This window comes from Anomaloglossus baeobatrachus, chromosome 4 (assembly GCF_048569485.1).
Source record: "Anomaloglossus baeobatrachus isolate aAnoBae1 chromosome 4, aAnoBae1.hap1, whole genome shotgun sequence".
In the NCBI taxonomy this organism is placed as follows: domain Eukaryota; kingdom Metazoa; phylum Chordata; class Amphibia; order Anura; family Aromobatidae; genus Anomaloglossus; species Anomaloglossus baeobatrachus.
In genome coordinates, this window is record NC_134356.1 from 657170169 (window position 1) to 657188317 (window position 18149).

The following is an 18149-nucleotide window of genomic DNA, read 5'->3' on the forward strand; positions in this document are numbered from 1 at the left end:
TCTCACATCTCTCCTGTTTTTCCCCTCTGCAAATCCTTTCATTGGCTCCCAATTACACAATGTATCCGGCTCAAACTACTAACACTGACTATCCTCCTACAAAGCCGTCCATAATCTGTATCCTCTGAATATCTCCGAACTAATCTCCAGTTATCTTACCACACGCAATCTGTGATCCTCCCAAGTCCTCCTTTTCTGCGCCACACTTTTATGTTCCTAACCCAATCACCCTCAAGATTTTTCATGAGTATCCTCCATCCTCTGGAATTCTGTGCCCCAACACATCTGATTATTTGGAACGTTCAGATGGGATTTGAAAACCCATCTCTACAAGAAAGCTACAGCCTGGAATGACCCCGCTGCCTCCTCATCACCACCGGAGCTGCCCAAACCCCCTATCCCCAATGCCCACCCCATTATCCTGTAGACTATGAGTCCCCAAAGGCAGCTCCTCTCCCCTCTGTACCAGTCTATCAGTATTACTTTGCTCAGTATAATTAATGTAACACCAAACACAACTAGATATAACATTATTATTAACCCTATATTCAGCCTCCTGAGAGACTGTCAAAAATTGCCAATGGTGGCTGTATTTCAAGTCATCATGGCGGGGTATTGGGAAAAGTTTTCAACTAGCAATAATCACGCCTCGGCTAAACCTCATGGGCTATGATACTGCCACTGCGCAAAGCTAAAGAGTCTACAAGAGGAGCTGCGGCCTCCAGACCTGGGGAGCCATCTACATTGAGGAGACACCAGAGACCAAGCAGCACATTCACGTTTTCTTGTAAAGCAAAGGATTCTGGGAGTGGATATGCTAATACGCCCCGCCCCTAAGTCTAGAATGGAAGAAACTAAGCACCATTCTACATTACTATGAAGGAAATGACACACTGGGATTTTCACATGTTGACTTCATTTAATTAAAATCTTCCGCCCGAACAGGGACTTGAACCCTGGACCCTCGGCTTAAAAGTCTGATGCTCCGGACTGAGCTATCCGGGCTCTGTGTTAGGTATGACTTTCTCCTGCACTGGTCTGAAATCTGACTTTTCTTTCTGGTTACACAGTATCATTACCTGTGCACATTCTGATGTAATGGCTTTTTGTGGCAACTTTATGTCGTCTGACTGCTTTTCCTTTCTGGTTACATATTTTCACCACTTACTAGTTTACGTATCGTCCATTAGTTTCTATATCCTGTAAGGGAACCTTCACTTATGTATTCCAAACTTGTCAAGCAATGCTGAGATGATGCCATAAGACTGAGTGTTTCAATAGCGAGGAAGACACTGCCATCAGTGACCTATAATGAATTGGGGGGGGGGGGAGAGGATGCTACCAGGGACTTATAATTAATTATGTATAGGGAATGATGATATCAGGGACTTATACTGATTTGTGGCTGGGGAGAATCACTATCATGGACTTATGATGCACTGGTGGGCGGAGAAGGATTCTATCAAGGACCTATAATTAATTGGGGGACTGGGCAGGATGCTGTCAAGGACTTAGAATAAATTAAGGGAGATGCTATTGGGGATATAATGAATTATGAGGTGGGGGAGGATGCTATACAAGGACTTATAATGAACTGAAGGGTAAGGAAGTATCCTATCAGGAATTGCTGCTCCTGTCTGGTCACATACTATCACCGATCGTCATTTATTTTAGGGGATTGCAGAATTACCAGTGACTTACTGCTGATGGCGCCAGAAAAGCAATCGGGAAATATTCCTGCCATACCATCACCACATAATAACACCAAATAGTGACTGATACCACAATACTATGACAGAATATTGCCACACCATTGTACCAAATAGTTACTAAATACCATGACCACATGAATAACACCAAATATTTTTTTTAAATTTAATTAAAAGTTTCCGCCCGAACAGGGACTTGAACCCTGGACCCTCAGATTAAAAGTCTGATGCTCCACCGACTGAGCTATCCAGGCTCTGTGTTAGGCTTGACTTTCCCCGGCAGTGAGCAGCTGTTTATTTTTCCTTTCTGGTTACACAGTATCATCACCTGCATTCTGCCGTCTGACTGCTCTTCCTTTCTGGTTACATATTATCACCACTTTTTAAATATATGCACTGTTCATTAATTTCTATTTCCTGTAAAGAAACCTTCACTTCTGTATTCCCACCCTGTCAAGCAATGCAGAGATGATCCCATAAGGCTTAAGGCCCCGTCACACGCAGCGATATCGCTAGAGAGCGTACCCTCCCCCGTCGTTTGTGCAGCACAGGCAAATTGCTGCCCGTGGCGCACAATATCGTTAGGAGCCGTCACATGGACTTACCTGCCTAGCGATGTAGCTCTTGCCGGCGAATCGCCTCCTTTCTAAGGGGGCAGTTCGTGCGGCGTCACAGCGGCGTCACTAAGCGGCCGCCCAATAGAAACGGAGGGGCGGAGATGAGCTGCCGTAACATCCCGCCCACCTCCTTCCTTCCTCATTGCCGGCGGCTGAAGGTAAGCTGTAGTTCGTCATTCCCGAGGTGTCACACATAGCGATGTGTGCTGCCTCGGGAACGACGAACAACCTGCGTCCTCAACAATCAACGATTTTTGGAAAATGAATGACGAGTCAATGATGGACGATAAGGTGAATATTTTCCATCGTTAACAGATGCTCGTTGGTGTCACACGCAACGACGTCGCTATGTGCAATGTGCGTCACGGAATCTGTGACCCCGGCGATATATCGTTAGATACGTCGCTGCGTGTGACGGGGCCTTAAGAGTAAGAATGGAGAGGAGGGCGCCGTCATCAGCGACTTATAATGATTCAGTGATTCAGGGATGGGAGAGGATGCTACCAGGGACTTATAGTGAATTATGTATAGAGCAAGATGCTATCAAGGACTTATATTGACTTGTGGCTGGGGAAAGTCACTATCAGGGACTTATGATGCATTGGTGGGTGGAGAACGATGCTATCAAAGAGTTATAATTAATTGGTGCACCTGAGAGAATGCTGTCAAGGACCTATTAAATTAGGGGAGATACTTATAATGAATTGGGAGGTGGGGGAGGGTGCAAAACAGGGACTTATAATGAACTGGAGGGTAGGGAAGGATGCTATCAGTGATTATAATGAATTTTGGTGGTTGGGGAGGACACCATCATAGACATTTTATGAATTGAGTGGTGAGGGAAGAAGTTATATATGGACATCTAATGAATTGGGGGTGGGGGAGGGCGCTATACAAGGACTTATTAGGAACTGGGAGATGGACTAGCTTGCTATCCGAAACCTATAGGATGCCATCAGGTACATATAATGAATAAGGGACTAGACGAAGAGATTATACAAGACTAAACTGGAAGATGGGGGGGGAAACTGGTGGTGTTAGAGGATGCCATATAGGACTTAATAAATTGGAGTGTGCTGGAAGACACTAACAAGTAGTTATAATGAATTGCTGGGGGGAGGATGCAATCAGGGACATATGAATTGGGGGTGGAAGAGGACACTATACTGGGACTTATAATGAATTGGGGGTGGGAAAGGCAGATATCAGTGCCTTATAATGAATCTGGAGTGGTGGCGGATGCCATAAGAGACCTATAATAAATAGCTGGCTAAGGAAGGATCCCAGAGAATGTCAGGGGCAGGAGCTAAAGGTCATCTTCAGATGATGGTTCCCTGTGGAGACTAAGTTATTGCCCACTTACTTATTGAGAATCCGCAGCTATTCAGGACGTGGGATGGCTCCCTCACCGCTGTGCAAAACCGTCTCAGGAACGTGGCGATGTCCCTCTGTTTAACACAGGATCCTATAAAAGAAGCAAAAGCTGAGTCCGGCATCACTACTTTCATGCCTCTTAGAACTTCCTGCAGGCATTTACAGTAGCAAATGTCACCATAAAAATGCCTGCCATGAAGGTCTGGATGCTGAGGATTTCCACCATTGATAAGCCCTGTTCCAGAACATCCCAGCACTCTTAACATCCACCACTTTCAGCTTTAGGTCCACCGTCTGGCACATCCAAAGCTCCAGGAATGCACCTTTTTGTAAGGGCGTCTGAGGTAGAAGCCCTGAGGGCAGAAGATGCTTCTGACTGAACCTTCCCGGAGGTCCCTAGGTCTTGGTCCTTCATTGTAGCAGCATTCCTTCTGGAGCTTGATATGGCTCGTTCCTGCTGAGGTTTTCAATGCTAGCAGTGGATCTGGATCACACATTCTTCTCTGGTTGTCTTCTGAACAAATTCTTTGTAATTGTCCTTGAAGTTCCTCAGGTTTCTCCAAGTCTTTGTCTTCTTTCTTCTTCCTGCAGAGCTTCTTCCTTCCTCTGATATCTGCCTTGTTCTTCCAGTATCAGCTAGGCTATGAAGTTCTCCTTCCAGGTTTGATCATCTCTTATCAAGTGTAGGTAACTGAGAAGATGTTCTGAACAGAATCGATCTTAGCCAAAAGGTTGAGAAGCGATCCTTATTTAACCTTCACCAAAAAATGGATTTGAACCCTCAGAGTAAAGGTCTGATGCTCCTCCGACTGAGCTATCCGTGATCTCTGGTGCACATATAATGGCGTTCTCCTACAATGATCTGCTGTCTGCTTTTCCTTTCTGATTCCATAGTATTGTCACCTGTGCATACATTCTAATGTGGCAGCTTTCTGCCAACTAACTGCTCTTCCTTTACGGTTACATAGTATCACCATTTACTACATTATTTTCTACATCCTGGAAGGGAACTTTCACTTATGTATTCCAAACTTCTCAAGCAATAAAGAGATAATCCCACAAAACATAATGTTTGAATTGTGGGGATGATGACATTAGTGATGTATAATGAATTGGTTGGAGAGGATGTTATCAGGGACTTATATAATGAATTAGGTAAAGGGAATGATTCTATTAGGGACTTATAATGCATTGGGGGGTGGGGAAGGATGTTATTAGGGACATCGTTATATATACACTTTTTCAGTATTCGCTCTTTCCTCAACCCTCAATCTACTAAAATGTTAGTGTCCTAAAATGTTAGTGTCGCCCTCATTATCTCCCACCTCGACTACTGCAACATCCTCCTCTGTGGCCTCCCTACTAACATTCTCACACCTCTCCAGTCTGTCCTTAACGCTGTTGCCTGACTGATCCACCTCTCTCTTCACTACTCCTCTGCTTCTCCCCTCTGCAAATCCCTCCATTGGCTCTCAATACTCCAACGTATCCAGTTCAAACTACTAACACTGACCTACAAAGTTGTCCGTAATCTGTATCCTCCGTATTTCTCTAATCTCTCGAAATCTTCCCTCACGTAATCTCCAGTTTTCCCAAATCCTCCTCTCCTTCACACTGGTATGTTCCTCACCCAATGTCCTGCGAGACATTTCATCCTCTGGAATTCTGTGCCCCAACACATCTGATTATCCGGAACTTTTAGACGCAATTTGAAAACCCATCTTTACAAGTAAGATACAGTCTGGAATGACCCCGCTGCCTCCTCATCATCAGCGGAGTTGCCCAAACCCCCAACCCATTATCCTATAGACTATGAGTCCCCAAAGGCAGGTCCTCTCCGCTCTGTACCAGTCTATCAGTGTTAGTTTGCTCAACTTCTGCCGCTGAGGGGGAGGATTCCGTTTCCGTTGGTGTTGCCTGTTGATCTGTGACCTTTCCCTTGGCAATTTGTTTCTCTCTGGTTGGTCCCTGTAGCCTGAACCTAGTCGGGTCCCGCTCCCCAGTATGACTAACTGAGGGAGCTTGCTCTCAGGGTTCACGCTTGGGATTTCTCGGACCGTATTTGTGGAAAGTCCTATCCCTCTCATTCACTAGTACCCCAATTTTGGAGCGGGGGAGAGCGGATCTTAAAGGCTCCGTTCTTGTCGGGTAAATTGTCAGGTTGCCTGAAGCTACTCCCTGACCTAGGGTCCACGTACCCCGTCGTGCCCTGGTCCCAGCCTGGTGATGGTACTAGGCCGCCGGCTGTCCTGCACGACAATGCCATGCCCCTTGTCACGATCCCCTGCGACCGGGGGTCTAGCTCCTACCAGGCCCAGACCAACGTCTGCTACCTAGTAGTTCCAAGGATCCCAGCTCCTGCCCTCCTCTCAGTTTCACTTCCAACACTACTCTCCATCTGATTCCAACTGAACTGCTCCTGACACTCCTGACCCCCCCTTAACCAACCACCCATGTGGGCGACCCTATTCCACTCAGGCTGTCCCCTGGTGTGTCTGGTGGGTGTGGTGCAGAGTGTTCCTAGGATTTTGATTAACTGGTCTTTGGCAACACCATTTGGTTAGGGACCCGTAACCAAGGAGGAGGTGGATATTGCACAGAAGGGCAGATTGCACAATACCCTGTGACGACCTGATAGGCCAGGGCGTCACAGATGCCATAAGAGATTTATAATAAAATGCTGGCTGAGGGAGGATCCCAGAGAGAATGTCGGGGCAGGTGCTGAAGGCTGTCCTCAGACGCTGGTTCCATGTGAAGTCTGACAGTTACTGCTTGCTTACCTGTCCAGAATCTGCGCCATTCAGGATGTGGGATGGCTCCCTGACCACTGTGCAGAAGCATCTTTGGAACATGGCGATGTCCCTCTGTTTTGGACAGGATGCTATAAAATAAGCAAAATGTGAGTCCGGCATTGATACTTTCACTGCCTTTCAGTACCTCCTGCAAGCGTTCACAGTAGCGAACACCACAGTAAAAATGCCCACTATGACGTTCTGTGACGTTCTGAATGTTGAGGGTTTCTATCCTGGAGAAGCCCTGTTCCAGAAGTGTCTTCATATAGAAAAGGTCGGTGGGCATGCCCGCCCCTCTAACATTCACCGCCTTCACCTTCAGATCACCTGTCTGCCGCATCCAAGGCTCCAGGGTTGGAGCTTCTTGGGAGAGTATTCAGGCAACCCTTTAGGTTGCTGGCATCTGCGGTAGAGACCCTGAGGGCAGAAGAAGCCTCTGACTTAGTCTTCTGAGAGGTCCCTAGGTCTTGGTCCTTCATGGTAGTGTGGCGCCCCAGGACCTGGTCGCCACAACAGCATTGCCCCCCCAAAGGGTTAATGCTGAGCCTGGAGGTAATTGGGGGAATCATTGGCCAGTAAGTTCAACATCCAACGCAGTTTCTCCCTCAGGCCAGCAGGGGGAGCTCTGAACCTGGAGTTTCAGGGAGCATTCCTCAAGTCTGACCTGAGGGAGAAGTTAGTGTTCAGTCTGTGAGGAGAGAGCAGAGAGAGGAGACGCAGAGTGTGCTGTCCTGTGGAACTGGGGCCTGGAGCTGGAATAGCTAGGCCCAGTGAAACAGGATTTGCAGAGAGGCACAGAAGAGACTTAGACATCGGGGTCTCAACTGGCCAAAGAGTTCACCCCCAGGCACTTCCAGGCCGGCCGGATCATCTTTACCACCTGTGACGGTCTCCAAGGACTAAACTGTTGCCAAGTAAAAGAGGAGAAGGTAAAGAGACTACTGTTTGTGCCTGTTTCTTTCACTGCCCTGTCGGCCCTGCACCGTATTATTCACACAACATCACCATAGACTCTTACGAGCACCAACTGTTGCCCCGGGGCACCGCTCCACCTGTGGGGAGCAGGACCATCCAAGCTGCCATTCCACCAGCCCCGGAGGCCCCATACAGCAGCGGCGGCTTAATAGCCGCAAACCACAGGGGGCGTCACGAATATAAACTTTAATCACCCCCAATACTGAAGCCATATTAATTGACCCCACCAGGGTACGGAGTCGGGCCCCGCCACCACTGACGACCCCCGGACTAGTCTGGCCCGGCACTGGGTGTCCCATGGCACTGGGGTGGGCGAGTCAGTAGCAGCTTTCCAGCTGACTCCTGCCGAGGTTTCAAGAGCTGGAACAGGATCTAGATTATACATTCTTCTCCCGTTGTCTTCTGAACAAATTGCTCGTAGTTGTCTTCGAAGTTCCTCAGGTTTCTCCAAATCTTCTCCAAGCCTTTGTCTTCTTTCTTCTGCCTAGTTCTTCCAGTATTAGCTAGGCTTCGAAGTTCTCCTTCCAGGTTCGATCATTTCTCATCAAGTGTAGGTAACTGAGATGTTCTGAAAAGAATCGATCTTAGCCAAAAGGTTGAGAAGCGATCCTTATTTAACCTTCACCAAACAACGGATTTGAACCCTCCGATTAAAGGTCTGATGCTCATCCGACTGATCTATCCGTGATCTGTGGTGCACATATAATGGCTTTCTCCTACAATGATCTGCTTTTCCTTTCTAATTCCATAGTATTGTCCCCTGTGCATACATTCTGATGTGGCAGCTTTCTGCCAATGGACTGCTCTTCCTTTACAGTTACATAGTATCACCACTTACTACTTTACGCATCATCCCATATTTTCTACGTCCTGGAAAGGAACTTTCACTTATGTAATCCAAACTTCTCAAGCATTGAAGAGATAATCCCACAGGACATAATGTTTGAATTGGGGGATGCTGACATTAGTGATGTATAATGAATTGGGGGGGAGAGGATGCTACCAAGGACTTATATAATGAATTAGGTATAGGGAATGAAGCTATCAGGGACTTATAATGCATTGGGGGGTTGGAGGAGGATGTTATTAGGGACATACATATATATACACTTTTTCAGTATTCATTCTTTCCTCAACCTTGAATCTACTAAAATCTTAGTGTTGCCCTCATCATCTCCCGCCTTGACTACTGCAACATCCTCCTCTGTGGCCTCCCTGCTAACATTCTCACACCTCTCCAGTCAGTCCTTAACTATGCTGCCCGACTAATCTACCTCTCTCTTGACTACTCCTCTGCTTCTCCCCTCTGCAAATCCCTTCATTGGCTTTCAATACTCCAACGCATCCAGTTCAAAGTACTAACACTATGTGAGCAAGGATGGTTGACCTTAGGGAGATCAACATCCACCACTGCGGAGACACCATCACGTGTTTCTCAACGCAGTGATTCTAGAGCAATGCCCCCTGGGAAATATTCAAAGCAAGAAGGCCTGCGGAGACACCATCACGTGTTTCTCAACGCTGGCAGGAAACTAGCCAGGTCTTTCACCGGGAAGGAACAACCATGGGAAGGGCAGTCTCCAGTCAAGGAGACCACGTATACCAAACATGGTATCCATCCACAGACAGCCGTTTCGGGGTATTTGCCCCTCATCAGTGTGGAGTAGGAATCTGGCTAGTGGGAGCCAGTGCCAGCGTTGAGAAACACGTGATGGTGTCTCCGCAGTGGATATGTTGATCTCCCTAAGGTAAACCATCCTTGCTCACATAGTCTTTTACTAGGCAATGACCCCACTGCCTCCTTAACACCACCAGAGCTGCCCAAACCCCCAACCCATTATCCTGTAGACTATGAGTCCCCAAAGGCAGGTCCTCTCCCCTCTGTACCAGTCTATCAGTGTTAGTTTGTTCAGTAGAATTAATGTAACACCAAACACAACTAGATATAACATTATTATTAACACTATATTCAGCCTCCTGAGAGACTGTCAAAAATTGCCGATGGTGACTGTATTTCAAGTCATCATGGCGGGGTATTGGGAAAAGTTTTCAACTAGCAATAATCACGCCTCGGATAAACCTCATGGGCTATGATACTGCCACTGCGCAAAGCTAAAGAGCTACAAGAGGAGCTGTGGCCTCCAGACCTGGGGAGCCATCTACACTGAGGAGACACCAGAGACCAAGCATTGCATTCACATTTTCTTGTGAAACAAAGGATTCTGGGAGTGGATATGCTAATACGCCTCGCCCCTAAGTGTGGAATGAAAGGAACCAAGCACCATTGTACATTACTATGAAGGAAATGACACACTGGGATTTTCACATGTTGACTTCATTTAATTAAAATCTTCCACCCAAGCAGGGACTTGAACCCGGGACCCTCGGCTTAAAAGTCTGATGCTCCGGACTGAGCTATCCGGGCTCTGTGTGAGGTATGACTTTCTCCTGCACTGGTCTGAAATCTGACTTTTCTTTCTGGTTACACAGTATCATTACCTGTGCACATTCTGATGTAATGGCTTTTTGTGGCAACTTTATGTCGTCTGACTGCTTTTCCTTTCTGGTTACATATTTTCACCACTTACTAGTTTATGTATCGTCCATTAGTTTCTATATCCTGTAAGGGAACCTTCACTTCTGTATTCCCACCCTGTCAAGCAATGCAGAGATGATCCCATAAGCCTTAAGGCCCCGTCACACGCAGCGATATCGCTAGAGAGCGTACCTGCCCCCATCGTTTGTGCAGCACAGGCAAATTGCTGCCCGTGGCGCACAATATCGTTAGGACCCGTCACACAGACTTACCTGCCTAGCGATGTCGCTGTTGCCGGCGAACCGCCTCCTTTCTAAGGGGGCGGTTCGTTCAGCATCACAGAGGCATCACTAAGAGGCCGCCCAATAGAAGAAGAGGGGCGGAGATGAGCGGCCGTAACATTCCGCCCACCTCCTTCCTTCCTCATTGCCGGCGGCCACAGGTAAGCTGTAGTTCGTCATTCCCGAGGTGTCACACGTAGTGATGTGTGCTGCCCTGGGAACGACGAACAACCGGCGTCCTCAACAATCAATGATTTTTGGAAAATGAACGACGTGTCAACGATGGATGATATGGTGAATATTTTCCATCATTATCGGCTGCTCGTTGGTGTAACACGCAACGACGTCGCTAACGATGCCGGATGTGCATCACGGAATCCATGACCCCGGCGATATATCGTTACGTCGCTGCGTGTGACGGGGCCTTAAGAGTAAGAATGGAGAGGAGGGCGCCGTCATCAGCGACTTATAATGATTCAGTGATTCAGAGCCGGGAGAATATGCTACCAGGGACTTATAGTGAATTATGTATAGGGCAAGATGCTATCAGGGACTTATAGTGAATTATGTATTGTGCAAGAAGCTATCAGGGACTTAAATTGACTTGTGGCTGGGGAAAGTCACTATCAGGGACTTATGATGCATTGCTGAGTGGAGAAGGATGCTATCTAGGAGTTATAATTAATTGGTGCACCTGAGAGGATGCTTTCAAGGACATATTAAATTATTACTATTACTATAAAGGGACTTATAATGAATTGGGAGGTGGGGGAGGATGCAAAACAGGGACTTATAATGAAATGGAGGGTAGGGAAGGATGCTATCAGGGATTATAATGAATTTTGGTGGTTGAGGAGGACACAATCAGAGACTTTTTATGAATTGAGTGGTGAAGGAAGAACCTATATATGGACTTTTAATGATCTGGGGGTGGGGGAGGGCGCTAAACAATGACTTATTATGAACTGGGAAATGGACTAGCTTGTTATCAGAAGCCTATAGGATGCCATCAGGTACTTATAATGAATAAGGGGCTAGACGAAGAGATTATACAAGACTAAACTGGAAGATGGGGGGAAACGCTATCAAGGACTTATAATGAACTGGTGGTGTTGGAGGATGACATATAGGGCTTAGAATAAATTGGAGTGTGCGGGAAGACACTGGCACTATTAATTAAGTAGAAAAGGAAGACTGGCACCAATATGATTTGGAACAAAATTTGTTTATTGTTTTATTTCACAAAACGTGTGTCCAAAAAAAATGTGTTAAAATTTTCAGTCAACAATATAAGACGTTTCGACAATATTGTCTTCTTCAATATTGACTAATGAATAACAAAAAAACATTGTATTAATATATTACATACAATATTAAAAGAATAAATGAGAAAAAAACATCACTAAATACATTATAACTGATAATAGTGACTGCAGTCCTTGTTTGAAGCACTCCCTCTAGTGTCCATAAATCAGTACTACACAGACAAATGCATAAATAACAATTACCTAAAAAGAAAGAAGAACCTGCTTGATTCAAATAAACCGAGAAATCGTCTCAATATGAATTATTTCAATGTTGCTTGCTAACTCTTTTTCCGCTACTGACTTGTCTAGTTTGAAATCTAAAGTCATTAATAATATAATTGAATTTAAAAAGAATATTGAAGAAAGGAAAAGAAATAAATTTGTACGAGATGAGGAAGATTACAAGAAAGGGCATATCTATCGGTGGCGCTGTGGTGACTCTCCCCCATCACGGTGTTACCCCGGTGTTTTACACCTTACCGAAAGTACACAAAAACTTATGGGGTTCACCAGGGCGCCCGATTGTAGTGACCACTGAATCACTATTGTCCCCCCTTGCTATTACTTTAGCAAAGATTCTCTCACCTCTTGTCCCTAAAACTGTTTCTTATTTGAGAGATACATCCCATTTCTGAGCACAGCTTAAAGATTTAGGTCCGTTACCTACAGGCTGTTTACTTGTGACTCTGGATGTGAATAGCCTGTATACCAGTATTAGACACACTGATGGTATACGTGCTATACAATGGTTCTTGGATCATTATAGTTCCTTCTCAGTCCATCAGAAGGATTTTTGTGTTGATATATTACAGATTGTACTGGAACATAACTTCTTTATGTTTGAAGATCAATTTTACATACATCGTAAGGGTACCGCTATGGGGTCCAAAGTAGCGCCCCCTAACGCTAATGTATTCATGGCGCAATTTGAGACTCATCAAGAGTATACTCATCAATTGGCCAAACAACACGTTATCGTTTGGAAAAGATACATAGATGACGTATTTGTCACTTGGAATGGTCCTATACATACACTTGAGCAGCTTTTTTTCTTTTCTTAATGTGGCTTTGACAGATTTATCATTTTCGATGCATTATAGTGCTGATACGGTCAACTTTCTTGATACACAGGTCTATTTGAAACCTAATGGACAGGTTTATATGGATTTATTTGTGAAACCCACTGATCGCAATAGCTTATTGCACTTTAGTAGTTGCCATCCTCTACACGTGAAAACATCTTTACCACATTCACAGCATACTCGTATCTCTAGGATTGTGTCTGACCCCAATACACGACTTTTAAGACATCAAGAAATAACAGAGAAATTTAAGTCAAGAGGGTATCCCAGCCTTATCGCTGAACCCCGCACTGAATGTGCTGTGGATAGACTCAAGAGAGAAAATCCGTTTGTGAGTACATATCATCCTTTCATCAATAGATTTAGGAATATTGTATTGCGACATTGGCCGTTACTTCAAGCGTCCTATCCTCAGATTGCTGAATTCCAGTCTAACCCATTATTTTGTCATAAACGCCCTGGTAACATGAAGGATCAATTAGAGCTGACATAGGCTCACTATGTAAAATATTAATACAATGTTTTTTTTGTTATTCATTAGTCAATATTGAAGAAGACAATATTGTCGAAACGTCTTATATTGTTGACTGAAAATTTGTTAACATATTTTTTTTGGACACACGTTTTGTGAAATAAAACAATAAAGAAACAAATTTTGTTCCAAATCATATTGGTGGATGCAATCAGGGACATATGAATTGGGGGTGGAAGAGGACACTATACAGGGACTTATAATGAATTGGGTGTGGGAAAGGCAGATATCAGAGCCTTATAATGAATCTGGAGTGGTGGAGAATGCCATAAGAGACCTATAATAAATAGCTTGCTAACGGAGGATCCCAGAGAGATTGTCGGGGCAGGAGCTAAAGGCCATCTTCAGATGCTGGTTCCCTGTGGAGACTAACAGTTATAGCCGGGCTGCTCGGATCCGTATCCACGGTGGCTCGAGGGGCGTCTGGACCCGGGGGTCGCGCGGCCACCTGAATGAAGGGGGGTATTTACAAGGGGATGGTGTATTGAGAGTTCGTGACGCCACTCGTGGTGTGTGGTAAGGTGGAGTACCACCACTGCAGCTGAGAGTACCCGGTGGCGATGAAGTGGGCAGCTAGGTGTTTAACCCCTCCACAGGTAGGGGGAATGCCCCGGGACTCGGTGGTGGTGACAGGGAGGTGCCGTTGGGGAGGTAAGGGTCACTTGCGTACTCACTCAGTCCATGAAGCTGACACCGACAACTTAGTAAACCAAAGTTCTGGACACCGCTGCCGCTGAGGGGGAGCACATTTGGGTCCAGTTTCTGCTGGTGTTGCCTGTTGATCTGTGACCTTTCCCTTGGCACCTTGTTCTCCTCTAGTTGGTCCCTATAGCTTGAAACTAGTCGGGTCCCGCTCCCCAGTATGGCTAACTGAGGGAGTTGGCTCTCAGGGTTCACGCTTGGGATTTCCTGGACCGTTTTAGTGGAAAGTCCTATCCCCCTCGTTGCGCTACTACCCCGATTTTGTAGCAGGTTGAGAGCGGATCTTTAAGGCTCCGTTCTAGTCGGGTGAATTGTCAGGTTGCCTGAAGCTACTCCCTGACCTAGGGTCCACATACCCGGTCGTGCCCTGGTCCCTGCCCGGTGATGGTACAAGGCCGCCTGCTGTACTCCACGACAATGCCGTGCCCCTTGTCACGATCCCCTGCGACCGGGGTTCCAGCTCCTACCAGGCCCAGACCAACGTCTGCCACCTAGTACTTCCAAGTAGCCCAGCTCCCGACCTCCTCTCTCCTTCACCTCAAACACTGCTCTCTTCCTGACACTCCTGACCTCCCCTTAACCAACCCACCAAGTGGGTGACCCTATCCCACTCAGGCCGTCCACTGGTGTGTCTGGTGGGTGTGGTGCAGAGTGTTCCTAGGATTTTGATTAGCTGGTTTTGGCAACACCAATGGTTAGGGACCCATAACCAAGGAGGAGGTGGATATTGCACAGAAGGGCAGATTGCACAATACCCTGTGACGACCTGATAGGCCAGGGCGTCACAATTGCCCAGTTACTTGTCCAGAATCCGCAGCCGTTCAGGATGTGGGATGGCTCCCTCACCGCTGTGCAAAAGCGTCTCAGGAACGTGGCGATGTCCCTCTGTTTAACACAGGATCCTATAAAAGAAGCAAAAGGTGAGTCCGGCATCACTATTTTCACGGCCTCTCAGAACCTCCTGCAGGCATTTACAGTAACAAATGTCACCATAAAAATGCCTGCCATGACGGTCTGGATGCTGAGGATTTCCATCCTGGATAAGGCCTATTCCAGAACCGTCTTAATGTAGAACATGTCGCTGGACATGCCCAGCACCCTTAACATCCACCACTTTCAGCTTCAGGTCCACCGTCTGGCGCATGCCAACATTCTCACACCTCTCCAGTCCGTCCTTAACTCTGCTGCGCGATTAATCTACCTCACTCTTCACTACTCCTCTGCTTCTCCCCTCTGCAAATCACTTCAGTGGCTTTCAATACTCCAACGCATCCACATCCACTGACCTACAAAGCCGTCCGTAATCCGTATCCTCTGTATTTCTCTAATCTTCCGTCACATAATCTCCAGTTTTCCCATATCCTCCTTCCCACTTTCACTCTTGTTTGTTCCTCACCCAATGTCTTGTGAGACATTTCATCGTCTGGAATTCTGTGCCCCAACACATCTGATTATCCGGAACTTTCAGACGGGATTTGAAAACCCATCTCTACAAGTAAGCTACAGCCTGGAGTGACCCCGCTGCCTCCTCATCACCACCGGAGCTGCCCAAACCCCCTATCCCCAATGCCCACCCCATTATCCTGTAGACTATGAGCCCCCAAAGGCAGCTCCTCTCCCCTCTGTACCAGTCTATCAGTATTACTTTGCTCAGTATAATTTATGTAATACCAAACACAACTAGATATAACATTATTATTAACCCTATATTCAGCCTCCTGAGAGACTGTCAAAAATTGCCGATGGTGACTGTATTTCAAGTCATCATGGCGGGGTATTGGGAAAAGTTTTCAACTAGCAATAATCACGCCTCGGATAAACCTCATGGGCTATGATACTGCCACTGCGCAAAGCTAAAGAGTCTACAAGAGGAGCTGCGGCCTCCAGACCTGGGGAGCCATCTACACTGAGGAGACACCAGAGACCAAGCATTGCATTCACATTTTCTTGTAAAGCAAAGGATTCTGGGAGTGGATATGCTAATACGCCCCGCCCCTAAGTCTGGAATGGAAGAAACCAAGCACCATTCTACATTACTATGAAGGAAATGACACACTGGGATTTTCACATGTTGACTTCATTTAATTAAAATCTTCCACCCAAGCAGGGACTTGAACCCTGGACCCTCAGCTTAAAAGTCTGATGCTCCCGACTGAGCTATCCGGGCTCTGTGTTAGGTATGACTTTCTCCTGCACTGGTCTGAAATCTGACTTTTCTTTCTGGTTACACAGTATCATTACCTGTGCACATTCTGATGTAATGGCTTTTTGTGGCAACTTTATGTCGTCTGACTGCTTTTCCTTTCTGGTTACATATTTTCACCACTTACTAGTTTACGTATCGTCCATTAGTTTCTATATCCTGTAAGGGAACCTTCACTTATGTATTCCAAACTTGTGAAGCAATGCTGAGATGATGCCATAAGACTGTGTTGAAATTGCGAGGAAGACACTGCCATCAGTGACCTATAATGAATTGGGGGGTGGGAGAGGATGCTACCAGGGACTTATAATTAATTATGTATAGGGAATGATGCTATCAGGGACTTATATTGACTTGTGGCTGGGGAGAATCACTATCATGGACTTATGATGCACTGGTGGGCGGAGAAGGATTCTATCAAGGACCTATAATTAATTGGGGGACTGGGCAGGATGCTGTCAAGGACTTAGAATAAATTAAGGGAGATGCTATTGGGGATATAATGAATTATGAGGTGGGGGAGGATGCTATACAAGGACTTATAATGAACTGAAGGGTAAGGAAGTATCCTATCAGGAATTGCTGCTCCTGTCTGGTCACATACTATCACCGATCGTCACTTATTTTAGAGGATTGCAGAATTACCAGTGACTTACTGCTGATGGCGCCAGAAAAGCAATCGGGAAATATTCCTGCCATACCATCACCACATAATAACACCAAATACTGACTGATACCACAATACCATGACAGAATATTGCCACACCATTGTACCAAATAGTTACTAAATACCATTACCACATGAATAACACCAAATATTTTTTTAAATTTAATTAAAATCTTCCGCCCAAACAGGGACTTGAACCCTGGACCCTCAGATTAAAAGTCTGATGCTCCCGACTGAGCTATCCGGGCTCTGTGCTCAGAATGACTTTCCCATGCAGTGAGCATCTGTTTGTTTTTCCCTTCCGGTTACACAGTATCATCACCTGCTTTCTGCCGTCTGACTGCTCTTCCTTTCTGGTTACATATTATCACCACTTTTTTAGTATACGCACTGTCTATTAGTTTCTATATCCTGTAAAGGAACCCTCACTTCTGTATTCCCACCCTGTCAAGCAATGCAGAGATGATCCCATAAGGCTTAGAGTAAGAATTGAGAGGAGGGCGCCGCCATCAGCGACTTATAATGATTCAGTGATTCAGGGTTGGGAGAGGATGCTACCAGGGACTTATAATGAATTATGTATAGGGCAAGATGCTATCAGGGACTTATATTGACTTGTGGCTGGGGGGAAGTTTCTATCAGGGACTTATGATGCATTGGTGGGTGGAGAAGGATGCTATCAAGGAGTTATAATTAATTGGTGCACCTGAGAGGATGCTGTCAAGGACATATTAAATTAGGGGAGCTACTATAAGGGACTTATAATGAATTGGGAGGTGGGGGAGGATGCAAAACAGGGACTTATAATGAACTGGAGGGTAGGGAATGATGTTATCAGGGATTATAATGACTTTTGGTGGTTGGGGAGGACACCATCATAGACTTTTTTAGAATTGAGTGATGAAGGAAGAAGCTATATATGGACTTCTAATGAATTGGGGGTGGGGGGGCGCTATACAAGGACTTATTATGAACTGGCATATGGACTAGCTTGCTATCAGAAGCCTATAGGATGCCATCAGGTACTTATAATGAATAAGGGCGTAGAAAAAGAGATTATACAAGACTAAACTGGAAGATGGGGGGGACTCTATCAAGAACTTATAATGAACTAGTGGTGTTGGAGGATGCCATATAGGGCTTAGAATAAATTGGAGTGTGCGGAAAGACACTAAGGCTATGTGCCCACGCTAGAATGTCCATGCGGATTTTTTTGCCTGAAAATCCGCAACTTTCGCGGCAAATCCGCACCCGCGGATTTGCCGCGGATTTACCGTGGATTTACCGCGGATTTGCCGCGGATTTTGATGCGGATTTCATTTTTTTTTTTTCCCCCATTCAAAACAGAAAATCCGCACCAAAACTGCACCAA

At 45.9% G+C, this 18149-nt stretch overlaps 5 non-coding genes across 5 annotated transcripts; all 5 read right to left on the minus strand.

The window, feature by feature from the left end:
* Window positions 1–552: 552 nt before the first annotated feature.
* Window positions 553–693, minus strand: LOC142305276 (U4 spliceosomal RNA). The gene has a single exon (XR_012753900.1). It is a non-coding gene; the product is annotated as a U4 spliceosomal RNA (small nuclear RNA).
* Window positions 694–1890: 1197 nt separating this feature from the next.
* Window positions 1891–1963, minus strand: TRNAK-UUU (transfer RNA lysine (anticodon UUU)). Its single transcript has one exon. It is a non-coding gene; the product is annotated as a tRNA-Lys (tRNA).
* A 7477-nt stretch (window positions 1964–9440) lies between these two features.
* LOC142305329 (U4 spliceosomal RNA) lies at window positions 9441–9581 on the minus strand. Its single transcript, XR_012753951.1, has one exon. It is a non-coding gene; the product is annotated as a U4 spliceosomal RNA (small nuclear RNA).
* A 6040-nt stretch (window positions 9582–15621) lies between these two features.
* Window positions 15622–15762, minus strand: LOC142305340 (U4 spliceosomal RNA). Its single transcript, XR_012753962.1, has one exon. It is a non-coding gene; the product is annotated as a U4 spliceosomal RNA (small nuclear RNA).
* A 1192-nt stretch (window positions 15763–16954) lies between these two features.
* On the minus strand, window positions 16955–17025 carry TRNAK-UUU (transfer RNA lysine (anticodon UUU)). Its single transcript has one exon. It is a non-coding gene; the product is annotated as a tRNA-Lys (tRNA).
* Window positions 17026–18149: the final 1124 nt, after the last annotated feature.